This window comes from Takifugu rubripes, chromosome 3, assembly GCF_901000725.2.
Source record: "Takifugu rubripes chromosome 3, fTakRub1.2, whole genome shotgun sequence".
Taxonomy (NCBI): Eukaryota; Metazoa; Chordata; class Actinopteri; order Tetraodontiformes; family Tetraodontidae; genus Takifugu; species Takifugu rubripes.
Window position 1 is genome coordinate 8,298,654 of NC_042287.1, and position 19,907 is coordinate 8,318,560.

At 45.9% G+C, this 19,907-nt stretch overlaps 1 protein-coding gene across 1 annotated transcript in view; it reads right to left on the minus strand.

Moving 5' to 3' along the window:
• casz1 (castor zinc finger 1) overlaps positions 1-15,342 on the minus strand; it is a 113,270-nt gene extending 97,928 nt beyond the window's left edge. Inside the window, exons 1-2 of the mRNA XM_029833980.1 lie at positions 15,244-15,342; positions 13,696-13,780 (exon numbers count right to left, since the gene is read on the minus strand). The gene's annotated coding sequence lies outside the window, so the exon portion shown is untranslated. The remainder of the gene's footprint in view (positions 1-13,695; positions 13,781-15,243) is intronic.
• Between the last annotated feature and the right edge of the window lie 4,565 nt (positions 15,343-19,907).

Below are 19,907 nucleotides of genomic sequence, written 5' to 3' on the forward strand. Positions count from 1 at the left end.
CACATTAGAAGGCAAAGTGCTTATTTTTGTGTTAGTTGTGAAACAGTCACAGCTGGAAAGAGATAAATCTCTATAAAATTACCAGGCTGGCATTGTGGGCGTTAAAATATAATTTGATAAGGTCATTCTTTAGTTACCCAAATTGCCAGTATTTCTAATTCTTAACGTCAGAAATTACTGGATTTACACACACTGAAGGAGACTTTCCTCTAATTTTTAACAGTGGCTTCTCAGAAACAATGTGGGGGAAAAAAAAAAACACCCGTGCAATAAAAATAGTGATCTAAACCATATTTGTGTTTCAAAGATCTCATTTGCGTGCCACTGGATAAAAAAGTAGCAATTCCAAAACGATATCCCACAAATCTTTTGATGAATAAGCTGGAAGCCTCTTGGTGACCTCTGCGCTTCGTCAACAGCGACCACAATTTAGTGGCAGCCTGAACTCCATTTCAAAGGTTGCAGAACTTAACATAAAATCTCTTACAATATTAGAGAAACGCTGAGCTCTTTTGTTGTGGCTGTAAATTAATTTAAAACCTCAGTGGTCTGTGTGTGTGTGTGTGTGTGTGTGTGTGTGTGTGTGTGTGTGTGTGTGTGTGAAGAGGGGGGAGATCTTTTGGCTTGGCAAATGCTCAGCTTTAATGATGAGAAACATGGGCTTAACTGGAAACATATGGTATTGCAGTGGAGAGGAAGCCTTCATAAGAGGATCATGGCTGCGTAATAAACGGAGACAGGAAAAGGGCACGTGTGGCGGTCTGGGTGGCGTTTTTTTTCCCATTCTCTTGATCGGAGCCGACAAAAGACGCGAATAGAACACATCCGCAGCAAACGGCAAATGTGGTTTTCTTCCAATTTCCTTTTTATTTACATGCATTTTGTCTCTGTTTGCTCTGTGTTTTGGATTCTACCTATTAGGGTGGACGCACCGTGAGTCGCCTGTGCAATCTCGTAATTAGCGTTTAGCATTAGCTGTCTGAGAGAAAAAAGGCGGCAAACCTCGGTAAAGCACCACTGACGGGGTATAATTTCTTATATGTCCCTAAACCGTCGCAGTTAAAGGGCGATATTGTGCCTGCGGCTCAGGAGCACGACAACATCATCCACAGGTCAGACAGGAACTCTTCTAGTCTCGTTTGTATCTGAGCTGCAATCACAACAACAATCTTTTCCAGATTGCCCATAATTAGAAAAGCCCCTCTCCAAACCAGCTCCATGTTAAGAGCATGATTGCAGCCAAATTGAGCGGTAATTTGTACGATGTGGACGTGGGTACCACGTGAGGGTGCGATGGTTTCATGCCCCTTTTATCCGGCCTGGTTAGCCTGCTTCCCTCAATCTAAATGCGCTGTGCCTTGAATGAGGGCCGGGGGAAAAAAACATCCTCTGTGCTGCATCAGCGCCACAGCAGACGTACGGGGGGATGAAGGGGGGGGCAAACGCAGGACCAGGTTACAGAATTTCTACCTTCGGTAACCCCGGGAGAGCCATCATGGATGCTAATGGAATCACTCGCCCTACCATTACACAAAAACCCCCAAACATCACCTGTTTTTCCCGTGTGGGAAGAACAGATGTACTCATTATTATTCCTGAGAGCTGATCAAGGCCGCGCTACCCAGAGGTCCAATAAAGACTGTCCAGTTACTGTATGCTGCATTTATACTCTGCCCTGATGTTAATGATTATACTTTATAATATCATTCTGAACCTAGAATGAGGAAATTTCACTCTGACCTCTGGTGCAGTCACTAAAACAAGCTGCCAGCCATAAAACGGTGGTTTATTTTCCCTATTTAAGCCTAAAAGCAACTCGGACAAATGCACAGCAGCAGTCTTTACCCCTCCCCTCTGATGTCTGACTGCTTATCACGATGCTGCTCTGATGGTTCAGGTGGTTTATTGGCGGCAGGTTGTTCCTCCGCCTCGTCTTTATCGTCAACGCGCATATTTTGAGAAACAAATGTCTTTATTACTGTCGCTTCTGCGCAGCAGTTGGCAGAGTACAGAGGTCAAACGCTGATATAAACCATGCGCCGTGTTTAAAGCGCCGGCGTTGGGTCGGCCCCGCCCCCTCCACTACACCCCCCACAGGCGTCCATGTGTGAGTGCAGACAGTGGGAGATTTCAACTGTCGACACTGACTCCACTTTAACACATGCTAACAGTTTATAGCTCCAACATTATTTCCTCACTGAGCGACGTCCTGCTGCTTTTCTCCCAGACTAACATCAGGATGAGCTAAGCCAAAAACTGTTCAATTACACAACTTCAAAATAAAACGCCCGAGCAGATAATGAAATCCGTGACGCTTCTTGCAGCGGCAGTGGAGGCGGTGCTCCACCTGAGCAAGCAAGGGGGGGGGGGGGTGTTGCGCCCCCCCAAAAAACAGAGAACAACCCTAAAGGTACTCAACGCCCATGTTAGCAACTTTACTGGAAGAAAACATGTAGTGTGAAGGACCTGGCCTGGTTAAACTGGCCTCACTTCCTGACCTGTTGTTAAATAAGTTGTGCTCAGACTACAGTGAGCGTATCAAGGCTCGAGGGTTGGCGTCGCACGGACATCATAATTACTGCTGCCAATCCAGATATTTTATAATTCCAGAATCCTGACACTTCACAAAGACTCTATAATTGCGTGGCGACGGCCTTTCACACTTCAAAGGTCTAGTCATGACTTTTTTTGGGGGGGGCTACTTTTTGCTCCAGTAAGCTATCTCATGAGAAGATGTGGAATTTTTCATGAAAATACAAAAAAAAACCAAAAGCTTTCCGACCTCTTGCTTCTCCTTTCCGCTATGAAAAACATCCCAGAAGAGATCGATGGTGTCGTGCTAAATACACTGTGACTCTTCCAGAAATGGAAGAGGACATTTTTTTAGCTCAGGATTCAAGAGGAGTAAAGCTTAAAAGATTAAATGATGATACAAAACTTCAGGAATTTGGTATTACAATCAAGTACTGCAGCCAGTGCTCGGCAATGCTAATGTTTATTAGCAAGGATCTGCTGATCTGTAGGTGTCAAACCTTTGCTTTAATCACAGTTTTACCATGATACATTGTACATTTACGCGTTTCCATCACCTTGTCAGGTTTTCACATTTTAATATTAAGACAAGGTTAGTCAAACCTTCACTTATGAGATAAAATACCGAGAAAGAAGGCGGTTGTGAGTCACAGCCAAGGTGGGACGCCGTCATTAAGACCTTTTAATTAGAAAGATTGAAATGTCAGTACTGGTTACCCGCTAATCATTTTTAAAAGTGTGAAGAGCAGTAGATTCTGGCTGAGGCTGATGCTCAAAAACCTCACCAAATCCAGGAGGGGGTCACATTTAAGCAGCGTCAGAAGTCATCATGTCACGGAGGCACGTAACAGCCTTCATACCAACTTCATCCAGATTTGCCGGGTTTCCCCGCTACAAACACCCTCCCTCGAGGGTTGTCAGCTTGTTTGTCAGAGTCGCTAATATTTCACGCAGTGTCACCGCTGGTTATATTGGTTGGATGGAGTGGATGGTTACATGAATTTTTGTTTTCAGTCCCATCCTGTCAGTTTGCTGGTTAGCTCAAGGCTGCGTCATATTACTGAGTGTTCTCAAACGTATGCAACGGATGTGTTTTACGACCATTAAAAACCTCACACGCCTGTGGTTGTGCCGTTCGGTGGGGGGATTTTACCCTTCAGGTGTTTATGGAGACCATTCGCTGAACTGGAAGGCTAATGACATCACTCTGAAAGAGTTCGTTAGCGCACTACTTTCCAGTTAAAGCTTCAGATCAGCTCACTTAAGATAATTGATGGTGATGCTCCATTGCCAAAACGGTGCCCTTGACAGACACTGAAATGACGGCGAGTGTTAAGTTTTATGTGATGTAGTTGAACTCCAACATAACCACACAACAAGCTGCAACCGGCCGGTGCGCCGACGTCTTTTCAATAATAAAACTTTTTGAAATCAAGACTTTTTTTTTTAAAAGAATGTTGGCCTGTGTTCTACATGTGGGACGCTAACAAACTCACAAAGGCAAAAAAAAATAGTTCTGGAAGATGCTAAAATCCCTGCAGAGTTCCAAAAGCGTGGGGCTTAAAGATTTACTGCGGCCGTTTTATCTGTCATTACTGATGAGTGCGAAAGAGAGGCAGACATATTCTTACGTTTCTGCATTTGTGTTCTGATCCCAGTCCAACTCCATTAAAGACTCCAACTTCATTCTCAGAGCGCCGCTTTAAAAAAAAAAAAGAACCTCCTCAGTTCTTTAAGACCATCTTCTGTTCCTAATAAGAGATCTATTTCTTTCTGTTTTTTCCCCCCATAAAGCTGCGCAATGTATGAAAGCCCCGGAATGAAAGCCAGCACAATAGCATTTACAGAACAAAGGCAGGAAGGAGATTGAGAGGAAAAACAGGGGGAAATGGCATCATCTCTAAACTTAATGAAACAGCATCCTTTCATTTTTTCTAGTAATTATAATAAAGATGGAAAAACATAATAAACGTCTCCCTGCCCCCACCTGCTAACAGTAATTATAATAGACTCAACAATAAATGGTAAAGCAGCACAGAGCTGCATCTTGGGAATTCTCAGGAGTCTGTGGATTAGCTTGAAAAGCCTGAATGATTAAAATACACTAATTAAAATTTTGTGTTCCTTGGTAACTCGTCTTCCAGGGCCCCTTGTGCTGGTAAAATGGGAATAAATGCGACAAAAGCAAATACTCTTTTGGACCTGAATAAATAAACAAGTCTAATCAACTCAGAGTTTTGTTTTGTTTTTCTTTTTCTAAAAGCGAGTTACATGAAAACTTCCTCCGTGACCTTTGCTTGCACTCTGTACTTTGGATCCACCGGGATGGTTGCGCGGAATATTTTGAGGAAATTGTTTTGATTAAATGAGACTTGACGAGCCAGACTGGTCTGATGTCCTTTCATGTGTCCTCACGGTGGACATTTGCACACCGCTGCCGGGGAACAAACGTATGGAATATTCTCCGAAACGATGAAATACGCTGGCCATTTACGGGGTTTCCACACAACACGGTAGTTTCCAAAAGTGTGATGCTGAGGCGAGTACCAGCTTGTTTTAAAACTGAGGCAGAGCCAATCTAAATGCTAAAAGATCAGACGGCAAGGATCAAAGCACGCGGAGGAAATGGATGCTGCGTCATTTACACGGGAAACGACATTAATCCCTCTGAAATACTGAGGTAATACTTCAAATAAGGCAAATAAGATCCGAATTAAATGCGTTTGTATCCTGCAAAGGGACTTTTTTAAAGGTCCTCTCGGAGCACACACGGAACCTTCTGATGTCGTTGCAACTAACGTCGGAGTGGCGTCTGAAACTGGCAGGGAAAAGGCTACAGATGGACAAGAAAGTCCCCACTTAACAGTGAAACTGCTGTAGCTCACATGAAGCAATTAGTGGCACCGATGAGGAAAAGATGCAGGCAAAACAAGTCCCAAGCATGTGACCACAGAGGTAAAACCAGTAAAGGAGGCGTCCTGACCATGGATCTTTCACCAAGGGTTCTGGATGATCTGAGCTCTGGTCCGGTCCACTGACCCCGTCCAGCCAAGGCTTGAGCACACAACTGCGTTGAGGAACGCTGTGATCCCTTCAGGTATTAGCAATGAGGCTCAAAAGCTTCCAAAAGCCTGCTTACAAATTTAATTACCTTTGCTGTTAAGCAGAGCGCAGCTGTCAATGACCTGATAGCACCACTGAAGGCTAGCTGAGGAGGGGCGGATGGAGACGGAGGCGCCGAGTGGGCCACAGAGAGCTGCGGGTGCAGCAATCCAGGGCAGCTCAGAGGCATCCGGTGGGCATTCCCGGTGCCAGCCCAGGCAACAACAGTGCACACGCGACCCGGTCTGGAGCCGGAGTGCAAATTAGATACAGTTGATTAAAATATTGAGTCATTTCACAGTCGGCGTTGGGGGAATAAATGGAACGCAAGCGTTGAATCGTGTGTTTGTGAGAGAGGAAGGGGAGAGTCACGCCCACGCTCTCTTAAACCCCAGCAAGGCCTGCATTTCTCATTTATATAGATTCCCTTTGACAAATATGCCCTTTCCCAAAGGAGAACTTTGAAACACCTCTCATAACATGAGAGAATTCTCAGCAATCACTCAGTACCGAGCGGCGGAACAAGTGTAGGGAAAAGAAACACGCAGCGTTGTATACTTGTATTCATGAGCAGCCTGTTCCATGGGTGCTGATTAACACCCGTGCGTCCCCACAAAAAAAAAAAAATCAAATTATTTTTAGCCAAAAAAAAGTGAATATGGCGTTTGGCAGAACAACTTCTGCCTCGCTGCAATGAGACAAAAGAAAATTAACACTTTAGGGTTGCCCCGGTAACCTAATTGCATCACAACAGTGCACACAGGAGCCAAAGTAACTGAATTTTGATGAAAAGGCGGTGATAATTTACAGCACAGAGAAATTAGTTGCCGTGGCGACGCGTTAATTACATCTCAAATTAACAATGCAAGTGTAGTGAAATTAAATATAAATCATATTTTCTGCATAAATTACAGGGGTTGATTAGTGCGGGCGCCAGGAGAGAGAGGTTGAGATTCCAAGGGCCTGTCACTCCTCCCTCCCTCCTTCTCTCTCTCTCTTTCCCCCTCCCCTCCCCTCCCCTCCCCTCCCCTCCCCTCCCCTCCCCTCCTGACTGGCTCCTTTAAAGACAGGGACTGGATTACACCAGCGGACATCTCAACCTGAGCACGTTTGCATTTTTCCAATAAAGGAATCAACGCAGTGCAATTGCAGCTGTGTGTGCAGACGTTTGTCCTTTCATGCAGAAGTATTGTGTAAAAGAATAGAAGCATTTCGTGGGTGATTACAGATGTGTGATGCTGTGGCTGGTGTGAGGAGACTCGGCACCAAAGCTTTTTCTACTCAGAAGATAGAAAAGAGCTGAAACACCGGGAAGGAAAAGGCAGTTTGTGATTCCAGGATTCCAAGGATTTCAAGGATGATTTCCTTCATGGTAGAATAGGATATATAGAATAGGATATGCCTTTATTTGTCATTCTATAGTTTAATTGCACACTGAAATGTGGCCAGATTGAGGTGTCATTGAGGGCTTCAGTCGAGGGGCCGCTGTGGATCAACCAGACCTGGACTAACTCAGCACAGACAGGCCTGTTGTAACGGAAACTGGGGGTAAAACCCACAACCTTGCATGAGTGCTAACACCGTGCCTACGTATTGAGGACCAAAATGTGAATGAAATGTGACATGTTTGAGAAGTGAGGGCGTTTTGGCTGGTCCTCGGGTCTTAAAGGGCCAGTTGGAGGGCCAGGCCTTGATTTGCAATGGTTGGATGTAGCGTTGGGAGCTAAGGAATATATTTGGTCAATGAAAGTCCTTTGTGTGTGTGTGTGTGGTGTGTGTGTGCAGATGTGTTTGTCTGAGGACTGAGCAGGTAGGCAGCACAGACAGCAGAAAGTGCGGCAGAAAAGGAGAGTGAACTTCTCCTCCCCACCATTCCTCATGTGGCCCTGCTTCCCTTTAAGCATCACAAACAAGCCTCGGGAGTGATGTCAAGGAGCGAGGGAGGGTGATGGCGGGGGTGCAGGGCTGGGGTAGAAAGCCGAGCACAAACACAACAGCAACAGGAACCAACTTGAGCCGTCTAAATTATTCATGCGCCAGATGGATACATTTCCCCGGGATTTCACACTAAAACGCGGCGATTGAGCTCCGCGCACACGCTGCTCGCTCATTTCAAAAGACGCCACGCAGAATGGAGATAATATCACTTTATCGAAACCGTTTCATGTCTGATTCATATCAAGTTTGAAGAGTGGAGGCCCCTCGACACCATGATCTCACGTTTGTTCTCTTCCACAGGCACAACGAAGGAGGAACATGTTCCCTTTCCTCTATCTTCAAAGACGAAAGCACCGTTATGACCTTGTCTGAAGGATATTATACAAATCAGAGGGTCCTGGGAGACGTATGTCATACACACTATATCACCGATGCGCGCTTGTGTGCCAACAAGAGAAGCTGCAACTTGAAAAATATCTTCTTTTTTTTCGCTTTTTCTGATCCTTGACTTGTAAACTTCAACTAAGCATACTAATGAACCCTGGAAAAGCCAATTAGATCCATTTATTCTGCATGGATTCTGTCGCAAAACAGGAGGGAAACGTATCCAAAAGCCCTTACTGGCTTTCTGCAATCAAAGTCTACGCTTGATAAATTAAATTTGTTCAGATTTTCAGCAGCATTTCATTTGTGGAACCATGATATAAACCATAATAGATGGGTGTTGATAGTTTAATGACCACGCTTGCCAATGGGCGGATTGTCTCCGTCGTACTCTCCCATGAGAAAAATTCCAAACTTCTTTCACAATGCAGGCTGAAATTTGAAAACATTGCGCATATTTACGAGTTTACTCAGTAAACAGCAACACATGTGAGCTCGCCACAGTCTCGCTGCCAGGCCGTCTGCAGGAATTCAACATGCGCCTCGCTGGAAAACAGGGACGCAGAAATTCCAGGGTTCTCCCAGAAAGATTTGTCACTGCAACAAACTACTGTCCCTTCAATGAATGGAGCTTTTGGCTTCAACTTCCTCTGCTGGTGCAAAGAAGCTGGTCTGACCTCAGTCCCCCGGGGGGGCGGGGCTCCTCTAACGGAGCCATCCGTTCATGAATGAGGATGAGGGCTTACGCACCATCGTTAAGAGGATAAACAGCCTTTCCAGTGGTCTTTTTTTTGCCTGGAAGCAGTCCTGACGCATTCATACCCAAGTAAGAGTGCTGGAGGGGGAAGAGGGGCTGCGGTTTAATGGACCAATAATGTCTTACCCAAAGAGACGCTGTCCTCCCAACATGGCGCACAAAAAAGTAACACACTGAGACCGGCCCATTTAACGATTTAAGAGGCCGTTAAAGGAGGAGTGATTAAATAAAAGACACGGAGCAAGTGCTCATAATTAGTCAAATGCAAGTCTATAAGGCCGTTCAATAAAGCAGGGGCCGCACGAAAGAATAAATTCCATCAAAATACCACATGTCAGCGTGCGACTCTGAAACTGGAGATTGTCAAATGGCCTTTATTTAAGTGGCAGATCTTCTACTGTTGATAGCTATGAAATAGAGACGGGAAAGGTCAATAAAAACATGCCAGAGACCTGAATATCAGGCCGTAAGGGATGCCGTTGTCATCTCTCCTCATTTGTATTTCTTCTTCCTTCCTTCACCTGCTCCTCCTCTCACCTTTCAGGCTACTGTCACTTGCTAAACGTCTGGCAAAGGCGGCAGGCCTGGCGAGCATCCGAGCATCCATCACCCCGCGCGTGCATCACGGCTGGATGAGCGCGGCCCAGCCGGCACCACATCAAAAACCCGCCACCGGTTCCCCTGCCACGGGATATTGGCACCTACGCCGCGGTGGCGAAAGCTGGATCGATAGAGCGAGTAAAATCTGTTTCATATGTGGTAAATTTCTCCTAAATGTCACATGGCCGGGTGTATGAAAAAAGGCGAGACCTTCGCAGCAAGTTTAAATAAACCCCGCAGGATAATGCTGGCTCTCCCGGGGGAACCAAAAGCTGATGGCTTTGAAACAGGAGGGAGGGTATTTTCAGCGGGGCTGCCCAGCACGAGAGATCCTGTATGTCTCACAGCTGAGCTTGTTTTATTGAAAGGTTGTTTAAAAGGCCCTGAACCCGAGACATCGGCGGTCATGTTTGTTTGGCTAGAGAGGAGCAGCATCCAAAAGCCGGTCGGGAAGAAGCAACGGTTCAAACGGGCAGACTGTGAAATGAGATGGGCCTCTGCCCGCAGCAACATGGACGCTCAGACTCGCAGAAATTAATAAAATGGCCTCGATATAGCTTCAATTACAGCCTCCCCACAAATGTGAAGAGCTTAAATGCACTGTGCAAATAAGTGGCAAACCAGCGCCGTTATGGGGTAATGGAGTCAGAGGGAGAGAGAGGCCCTCAGTGAACTTGACACTCCCATTAGGCCTCTGCTAGAAAGTGCAGTATTTGATCAGGAGATGGGAATTGAGCAGAAATGAACTGAAACTAGATCCCACATGACTTATTTTCCTGTTGGCTCTCGGCTTTAGGTGTCACTCAGACTTAATAAAGCTCTCTGATTTTCATTTTATCACAGAAAATAGACTAAGCAAAAATAAAATCAGCCAGTTTTGCCGTAATGGAGCAAAGTAATGGCGGGGTGAAACTGACACAACACATTTTGTCCATAGTAATACTATCAAAATGAAAGCATATTCACTTCTGGAGTTTTCCGGGAATCAATTCAAACCGAGTATTGGCCTTTTTCCGCTGTCTTTATTTCATAATGGTTCCAACAAATACAGCACTCTGGCAATAGCCTGTCACCCTCGGGTGATACCAACACGGCTATTCCACCCGATAGAGTTACAGCATTCCCCGGCCCACCCTGAATCTCCTCCACCAACCTATAACTCTTATTTTATTTCCGCACTTTATACATTAGAGGTACATTACAACCCAGCCCAGAAGATAGGATGAGTCCGCTTTTACACCCAGGTGTTACATTGCAAGGTTAGGTCATTTGGATGGATATGACCTTTGATGGCTCCGTCTTCGATGAAAATGATCTGCTGATCTCCACATTGACATGCACACAGACGCCCTTGTGCTGAGGCGCTCGCACTGCGGCGATAAGGCCATGGCAATTCACCGGGGGGACATTATGGAAATCCTCATTTGGGAATTAGGAATTCTAATTAAAATGTAAGGCCATATTTCCCCGTCTTGCGTCGCGAGGGAGGACCGGAGAGGATTCCTCCTAAGAGCAAGACGTCTCCGGCCCCTCTCCCAGAATTTCCTGCGTGTTGATCGATTCAACAGCCCAAATCAAGCCAGAGGAGGAAAAAAACAATCACAAAATCCCAGTTGTTTCGGAAAGCGATTTATCCGGTAAAGGCTTTCCAAAGATTTTTCAATCGTGTAAAATCAGGAATACCATATTTGCTCGTCGAGATAAAATCCTACCACACGTATTCCCAAATGCCGGGAGATTTGCGGCGCATAAGGCCTCCTGTTTTCAGCGGAGTGTCACAGTGTTAGAAACTTTCCCGGCACTTCCCGGCACCACATTCACGGCGTTCCGCGCATGCAAAACACATTTGTGCTGCTGCTGTCCCCAGATGTGTGAATAAATAAGTGAAAACAGCAAATGCGCGGGTGTCACGGGGATCACGGACGAGGAAACAAGGTGAAGGCGCAGGTCGAGTCACGAGCCACCGGGAACGGAAGCATCTCCAGCCGCCCCTGGCGACCATCACGTTGCCATGCTCCGGAACAGACAGGCCCACTCGCACAACAGATGGAACTAATGATGCGAAACAAAAGAGATCATCTCGCCATGGTCCTCTCGGAAGCCACAGAGAGCGGCTTGGAAGTTTGAATGACGGGACCCGGGGACCTGCACGGGGTTGGGTTTGAGCGTTCGGGGGGGGTTTTTTTGTTTTGTTTTTTTCAAAGTGACGGAGCAGATGAAGAGAAAAAAAGAAGCAGGCTTTGATGTTCGGAACAGAGCAATAAAGAGCCTAAAGTGCGGTTCAATAAAAAGAGATGAAATGCTAACAGCGTAGCCACCCTTTGTGACAACCGCGCTACCTTCTTGGATTTCATTTCTAAATTAAAACGTGACATTACCTTAAAAGTGCCCGGTAGATCATTCTTCGTTGCACTTAAATAACAGTTGTAAACAAACTGCTGCGTCCTGAACTGACAAAAACAAATCAAATTTGAGCTAAGGACATTTGCATATCCTGAGGGATGGGATTAGATTTAGAGGTCATCTCTTACGAGCCAGTCCTCAGCAGGCGCCGATGTAATGTTTCTACATCCAGTACATTCGGTTGCAGCCCGTCTGTTTTCCAAGTCGGCGGGGGGGGGAGCGCAGCTCTCAAAAAAAAACACCTTGGGATGGGATTTAACCAGGATGGAGTCCAACCCAGGCCCACCCACACGTGCGAGGGATCACTGGGAAAAGTTCAGCCCCGACACTGACACAAACATCGGAACCAGGCCTGTATTAGAGTCAGGTTAGGAAAGATAACGCTATCAGCCCGATCCCCAGGGGTACCCAACGCTGGGCCTTGCTGCCAAATAAAGCTACAGTGTCTTGACTCCTTGGCACATTAGCTCTGATTACAATGACCTTCATTATATCAGCTACCCTTATTACAACACGTAGAAGGCGTTTGTCCCCTGGGTGAAGCACTGTTGGGGGGGGGGGGGGGGGGGGGGGGCAGCGGTGAGAGTCAATGGTGAGATTCAAGCTGAAAATCAGCATGTAGGACAGAATTAGCACCTGTGCACTTTATGCACTGGCTGCTTTGTCAAGAGGATAAGAGAACCTATTTCTAATGACAAGAATTTTCACTGAACTTAAAAAATATATAAATAATCATTTTTATATTCAATCCCTGGACAGCATTTCAAGGAGAATCGCACAGTTTGGTTTAGTGCTGGGTTTCATTACTAAATAATGTGCTCGAATATACCCGGATTCCAATGCTACGCGCACAGATGAGCCTGTTTAATATGTAACAACATTGTTAACCTCAATTTCCTTCCCAGCCTGCCCCTCCACAGGCCACATTGTTAGCGCGAGTGAGCTCTTGGCAAATGCTTCCATCCCGGTGGTGAATCTCATTCAGCCCTGACCACCCTGCAGGCAGGGGGATTCTCTCCCACAGCCACGCTCATCCCTCCTCCAGGCCCCTGCTGTGAATCCCCCCCCCCCCTCTTTCCCGGCAGGTGATTCAAAATAAGAGAGAGAGAGCTTTGCTTGTTCACTTAGCGCGCCGCCGCGCCGCCGCGCCGGTTGAGCTGAACTGTGGGAGTTCCCCAGGACCTTCCCTCCAGCCAGCGGGGGGGCGCGGTGTTTGTTTTTGTGTAGAGATGCGACGGGAACGAGGGTGCAAATCGGCTTGTTTTGGGTTTACAACAAATCCGGAGATGTCAGGATTTAGGAGCCCCACCACAGGACGCAGGCGGGAAAACACTTGGCGGCGGCGCGACACCAACGGTGGCACATCGAGTCAGGCGATTCGCAAACTCAGCATAAAACCCGAGGATCTGGTATCGAAACAGACAAGGGTGCTTTTAAACAAAACCACAGTTTGAGCAACGACGCTCCCAAAAGACTCTGTGTTCGGAAAAAAGCAAATAAAATTGTAACTTAATTATAGATTTATAACGAGCCACTGCACCACTGCCAAAAACAAGTCCCACACCAAAGCAAACAGGCACCTGTCGAATGCTCTCTGCTCGTGGGCTTTCACAGCTTAATTAATCCAGACCTTGGGGTATCGTGAGTCGTGCACGCCGCCCGCGTGCGCGTTGGAGACAATTAAGTTGTTGCCGGCAACAGAGGAGCAACTTCATCACAGCAGAGACACGAGCAGTGTGTGTTGTAAAAGCCATTACGTGTTGTTTTTGGAGCAAAGTTGATCATTTTGTTCACCGCAGAGACGAAAATCAAATGATAAAATACTTCCAAAGGTGTCGTTTCGTCTCTCGTTGGTGGCTTTCCAATTCAGCGCCATTTAATGTCGGGAACCGTCTTTCATTCAACATTTCCCTCAGCCGACAATTACTCTTTTTTATTGCATATAAATGAATCGAGCAAAAGACACAGATCGGACTCACCTTCCCGCTGAATTATCTGCGCTGGGGATGACCCTCGTTTGAGTTGTCACCTCTGGCCGACGCTCACGTGACACGGATCTGATTTCTGCAGATAAACATAAAACATCTGTTTACGATCCCGTTTTCAGACTCTGAAAGGAGAAGTTTGAAGTCAACCATAATCTCCGGCCCCTGCAGATTGACGTATAAAAAAGATAAACAAGTGCTTTGTTCCTGAACTTCACGTTTTTGGCCATAGATGGATGTGACCGGAGAAAAAATGCGGCCCCCCTCCATGAAGCTCCTCCCACTTTTCGCCGCTCTTACCGAGATATCAACACGTAAAGTTGGTGGGCACTAAGATTTTATTAAAGAATTAAAAAGGCGCTAATGATACAGTATATTAGTGTCAAATACAAAAGTAATAACATGTAAAAAGTATGAAATTCTTATGGCTGCTAATTACCAGCGTGAACGAGCCTGATAACTAAAGAGAAAAGGTATTAACTGCAATAACGATTGCTATTGCTAATTACATTTCCAATTATGTCACTAATTAGAAAGTCCTAATTATCAGCACATTAGATAAATAAGAGACTTTATTTCAGCCAATCACGATAGCGGTGGCGATGTGGTCGCGACGTCACCGGGCCCATTACCTGACCACACAGGACAGGCTGCAAAGGTCGTAGCGCCTCCTCTGAGGCCTGAAACTGGACAAATGCACTCTGACCCAGGTGACCGGGGCAAAGGGCGCCGCGTACAGCACAGCCACCGATATGAGCCGCGTTCCTTCAGGGCGTTGCTCTACCTTCAGGAGAGCGGAGGTGTTGCGGAGGCACCGTGGATTAGAGCCGCCTCTTCCACATGGCTGCCTCCTAATCCAACCATCAGAGGTAACACAGGACCAGGTGAGGCAACAGGCCCGTGTGATACACCTCTGGAGGTAGAGGGTTTGTTTGAAGCCTTTGTGGACGTGGAACGAGGGATGCTGGGAGATTTTCCTTTGTGGTCAGAAATCAGTAATATGGCGAAAAAAAACCTGGGTGGCGACGTGAGCGATGTGACCCGCGGCAGCTCGACGTAAGTCAGCGTTACAAATATTTGTTGTTCAAACAGCAACGGTCCCGTGGGATGTGCCCCAACTGTCCGCCCCAAAACAAGAATGACATAACTCATTTCTTCTTTCATAATCCAAAGTATTTTCCTGTGCACGCCTTCTGTTCCACTACGACAACCTGAACATCTGGTTCAACGCTGTGTTTTTGTGCGTTTACAAAAGAAAAAAAAAAGCGAGCAATAAGGCGATACGTCTGTTGTGTGTCACCGCTGAGGAATGCCGAGAACTTGGGCATCAGAGTTTCATCTTTGTCTTCACCTCATATTCAGGACAAGAAGTGAACAAAAGGAGAAAAACAGTCGGCGCGCCATCACCCGGACACGGCTCGTATTTTTAAGATCCGGATCATTAAACAAAAAAAACAGGTTTTGATACGTTATGGCACGACTGTTTCTACATAGATTTTTTACTCATGACTTCACTGCATGAAAAAAACATAGTGTACACACCCAGAGGACAGGTAGTTGAGGTAAAAAACAAAGGCTTCAAGAATGTAGGTATTTCACAAGTCAGCCAGGGTATGGACTCGCTTAAAACGCTGTTTTCCATTACGGCAGCAGCAGAACACAAACTGGGCTGGTCCATCTGCCCAAGGCCCATAAAAAGGGAGCATTTTAGGTCTGATTGGGGTTAAATTCGACGGGAATAAAAGAAAGCGTCATAATCAAAGCGACGAGCGACTCGGAGCCAAGCCGCTTGTCTGGACACGTGATGTAGGGGAAAAACTGTGTTTTTTTGATGTTGGCGATTGAAAGTGAAAACACGGATCGGGGCTGCTGAACCGCGTGAACTCGGAGATGCTGCTGGGTCACGTGAGCGACCGTCGCTGGGTGCAGCCAGAGCACCTGACGGTGGTGCCTGTCGCCCAACTCTGAACTTCAATTAAAGATAATGTTGTCTTTGATGTGCGCTTTGGTGGCGCTCCGCTGATTGGAAGCGATTATCATTTTTTGGGGGAGGAATGTGAGACGGTTCAGAACGAAACCCAAAAGCAAACAAAAGGAATTTGAACCTGAAGAGCGAGGTTAGATTACAGGCAGCCTTTGAGCAAAACTATGTGATAAATACACGCACACCTTTGTCGCGTCACGTGACTTGAGGAAAAGGCATTTGAGTTCATAATTGTGGTATAATTGTTAATAATTATAAGTTAATAACTATCAGTCTTTCTCTGCTGTTTTTCCCATCGGTTCATCACGAAACCAAGTCGTTGTCAGAGTTTACGCCAAACATTTAAGGAGGAGTCCTCCTTTAATTGAAAATTATTTCAAATTTCTATTTTAAACTGACTGACAATAGAACTGGGAGTGTCAGAGTTCTTTTGTGTCGTGCACGTCAGGACACCACCTAGTCAATTTTTTTCAAAGGACAGCTAATTTTAAGGAGAGCTCGGCTTTCCGACAAAGGTGCTTCACTGTGTCGCCCTGAAGTTTAAGTGTTTCCTCGCAACGTGCACACAAACATGTACAACGCGTGTACCGTAGTCAAGCGTCGCTCTGAGGATAACATTTGCAATATCTTGAATTTGTCCTTGAGGGTGATTAAACTTTTTAATGAATCATTTATTAAGGCAATATAGTTTAATTAAACAGTTGAAATTCCCTGGTCCGCACCAGTTCCAGGCCAGCTGCTCGGCGCCAGTGCGTCCGGCGTTACCGCCGCTGGTCTCAGAAGGTCTAAACCGCCATCTATGTCTACGTCTTTAGGGTCGGTTTATTTGGTCCTGGAGTCGCATGCTCACCTTAACCTCTGATTCAGACCTGCATCTGATTCATTGGTGGGTCACGTGACATCCCGACATCGCCACCCACGGCGTGCATGGGTCACAGGTGGCCTGGAGGAGAGTCCAGTCTGGTTGATCACCTGCTTTGGGCTTTCACGCAGCCTAACATATTTGCAGTATTTCCATACAGCGTGCATTTTAGCCAGGTTCTGTACTGTGGACATGGCTACAGTTAGCTTTGTTTGTTAGCCTTGTTTGGTTTTTGGTATTATGGGAGGGTGTTGTTAGCGGCAGCAGGCCAAAGTGTCAACCATCCAATCAACAGATTGAGAGTGCTTGAATTGGTGTTACGGTTGAGTCCTACCAATTTAAAGAGATTGTGTGAGTCAGTGTGGACATGTTGATTATGTATGCTAGGAGTGGTTCGGTGTTTTATTGGAAAATTTACACCCGTGCAGTGATTTATATAAATCGGTAGTGCCCACAAAGCAGTAAAACTCTAATTGTTTCTTCCATTTTGAAAGTCTAGCGTCCATTAAGGATGCAGCGAGTAATAAAAAGGACTTTTAATCAATCCTCTCTTGTTGATGAGTTGATGTGTGAATGGCTTATCCTACCTGACAGTGCTAACATATGTTGATTTCCGTTTCAGGGGCGGGACAAAAGCATCGAGGGTGGGGGGGGGGGGACTCTTTGTTCTTGGGCTTTTAAACCCACTCTGCTTTATTAAAGGACAATTCTCGGTCAGGGAAATTTTTGCAGGTCAAAACCCGAATAACTAATATTTTACAGTTGAAATCCCTGATATCATAGCGGTGTGTTGAGGCAACGTGGGCGGTGGTGACCCTTCACTGTCGGATTAGACTGGGTGACCCCTGTGCGGCCGGCTGGCATGGCCACAGTAAATCCTGCAGACTGCTCATACTGGGGGCCCTGGGTAATTAATAAAATCCCCATTACATGCCTTGTGCCCGTTGTTTGCTATTTCAACACCCCATTTGTGCCACGATTACAGTCATTATCAGTCACCGCCATTAATTCTCGATGCGATGCCAGAACTGCATACTAATAAATTGAGCTCTACATTTTTTTTTTTTTTACCTTTCAAGGAGTTGGGTGTTGGAACATTGCCAGGAAGTGCCACTCCAGATTAGGAGTCATCTGGTGACTCGGAAAAAGCCCTTTCAATAGAGGGCTGCTGCATCTTTGGAGATAGTTCAAATTTCCTCTTTGATTACTTTCCATTCCCTTCCAAAATGAATCTTTATGAAGCCTAAATCCTGAATAAAATGAAATTAGCAGACTGCAAAACACTCCTTTATTTTCCCACTCTATTCCCCTGTGCATGCATGCAAATTATAATGCTTATTTATGTAAATGAGGTGTCGTCTTTAATTAGTTTTGCTTGGGGGCATTAAAATACATGTATTCTTCCCCCAAAAATGATTTGTTTTGTTGCTCTGTTCAGTTTAGGCTGAAAATGAATGATTATGCCGACTAAAAGGTTTATTAATTCTCCGTTTGCCTTTTTGTTTTTCCTTCCATCTCAAGTTAAGAATTATCTTCTCCGCCCACTTCCTGTGTGAAATCAGAGCAGCCCTGCATGCAACAGCACAAACACACTGATCGGATGCGTGGGAAATTCTCTCCGTTCGTACAGACTGTGTTTGTCTGCATGATGATGACTGAACGGCGTGCTCGGCTAACGGCTGTGGCCTCACATGCATGCATGCACGTACCCTTATGTGCTCTTCAGAAGGAACATTGTTCTCCAGTCATGTGATTCCATACGCGTTGGCGCCCACACATCAGACACTTTATAAGACACGGCGTGGCCTGAGAGTGAGAGCCGCGTTATTAAGTCAAGCCCCAACGATGGAAACCTATCAGCTACAACAGCCAGGCTCAAAACCCAGGTGCACGTGACCTGCTCCGCCTGATTTGGGCCTTTATTTTAATATTGGTTTAAAGGATTTGCAGTGTTCTAATAAATCTGCCCCTATCCTTTGTTTTTATGCATTTACCCCTGATTTACAGTCCCCCGTTGAGTGGCTATCGAACAGAAACCTGCGTTCTGTCACGGCGGCAGGCGTCGGGTCAGCCCGGGTTAGAAGCAGCCAGTGGCGTTGCGGCGCAGTATTTCAAGCCGCTTCGAGTGGAAAGTGACCACGGCGGCTCCCTTCACAGTTCAACATCATCTCAGCATCCAGCATCCTTTCAACTGCTCCGATGAGCTGAAGTGGCAAGTTAAGATGCCCCCCCCCCCCCCCTCCCAGTATGATTTATGGAAAGGAAGCTAAAACCATTATAGCATTTTTATTATTATTGTTCTTTCAAGGCTAATGCAACAATAGATTTTTTTCATGATTGATGCGTTACACTAAACATTAGAGGATTACATTAACTTTGCATAGAACAGCTAAATGACACAAGATTAGTTATTGTTATTTTTCCTCCTCCTGATTGTGATGTAAACACTGTGCATATAGGATTTCTTTACATGCATCGATGGCCCACATGCAGTGCAGGTAAAGGCTGCCTCATAGTGAATTACAAAGCGTTTTCCTCTGGAAAAGTCAGCGACAGAACGAATGTTTCTGGCTTTGATCGCCTCTCATCTGCCCCCTTTTATGCTGCTCACTCTGGCCACAGGAATATGGCAGCAATATGCCGGTACTTCAATCAGCCATGAGGAAATTCCACATGTAATAAAGGGAAAGGAGCGCTCTATTTCTGGCAGTTCCGGCTATCAGTGGTTCTCTCGCGGCATCTGTGAAAGACAACTTCAAACCACATCAAACCGCCGACTCAACACTCCAACGCTCCCCATCCACACGGATTCTGCCAGTGAAAACTTCGGCTCACTAATGTTTGCTTGTCAGTCGGTAAAAGTGCCCCTTTGAAAAATATGAAGGGGGATTCGAGGGTTGTTTCGAGGCTACCGGCGAACTTTAAACTGGTTAAAGTAGCAGTGGGACTCGTCCTCACGTCCAACTTTATGGTTCTACTTAACTGTAAATTAAACATTCTGAAACCTTCCACAGATTTAGTCCATGAGCATGGGAACGATGTGGGATGCCAGTGACCTTGAACTCTGACCTATAACCGTGTCAAATTTCAAAACTTCATGGGACACCTGTGCTTATAAAGCAGGTGGCTGCTTTGACCTAAAGTAACCTTCATAGGAATCAACCTCAAATGTTTAGTGATGACTAAAAGGCAAGGCTAAAACCTTAAAATTTTAAAAAACTGCATGAATCTGTGTATTCCAAAGGAGAATGTTTCCAGTTCCTTCAGGTGCGACGTTTTGAAAAGACGATGCTCTAAAGCCACTTCCTATTGCCACCTTTTAAATAAAGTGTGTTGCAAGGCTAAAAGAATGTTCTGATT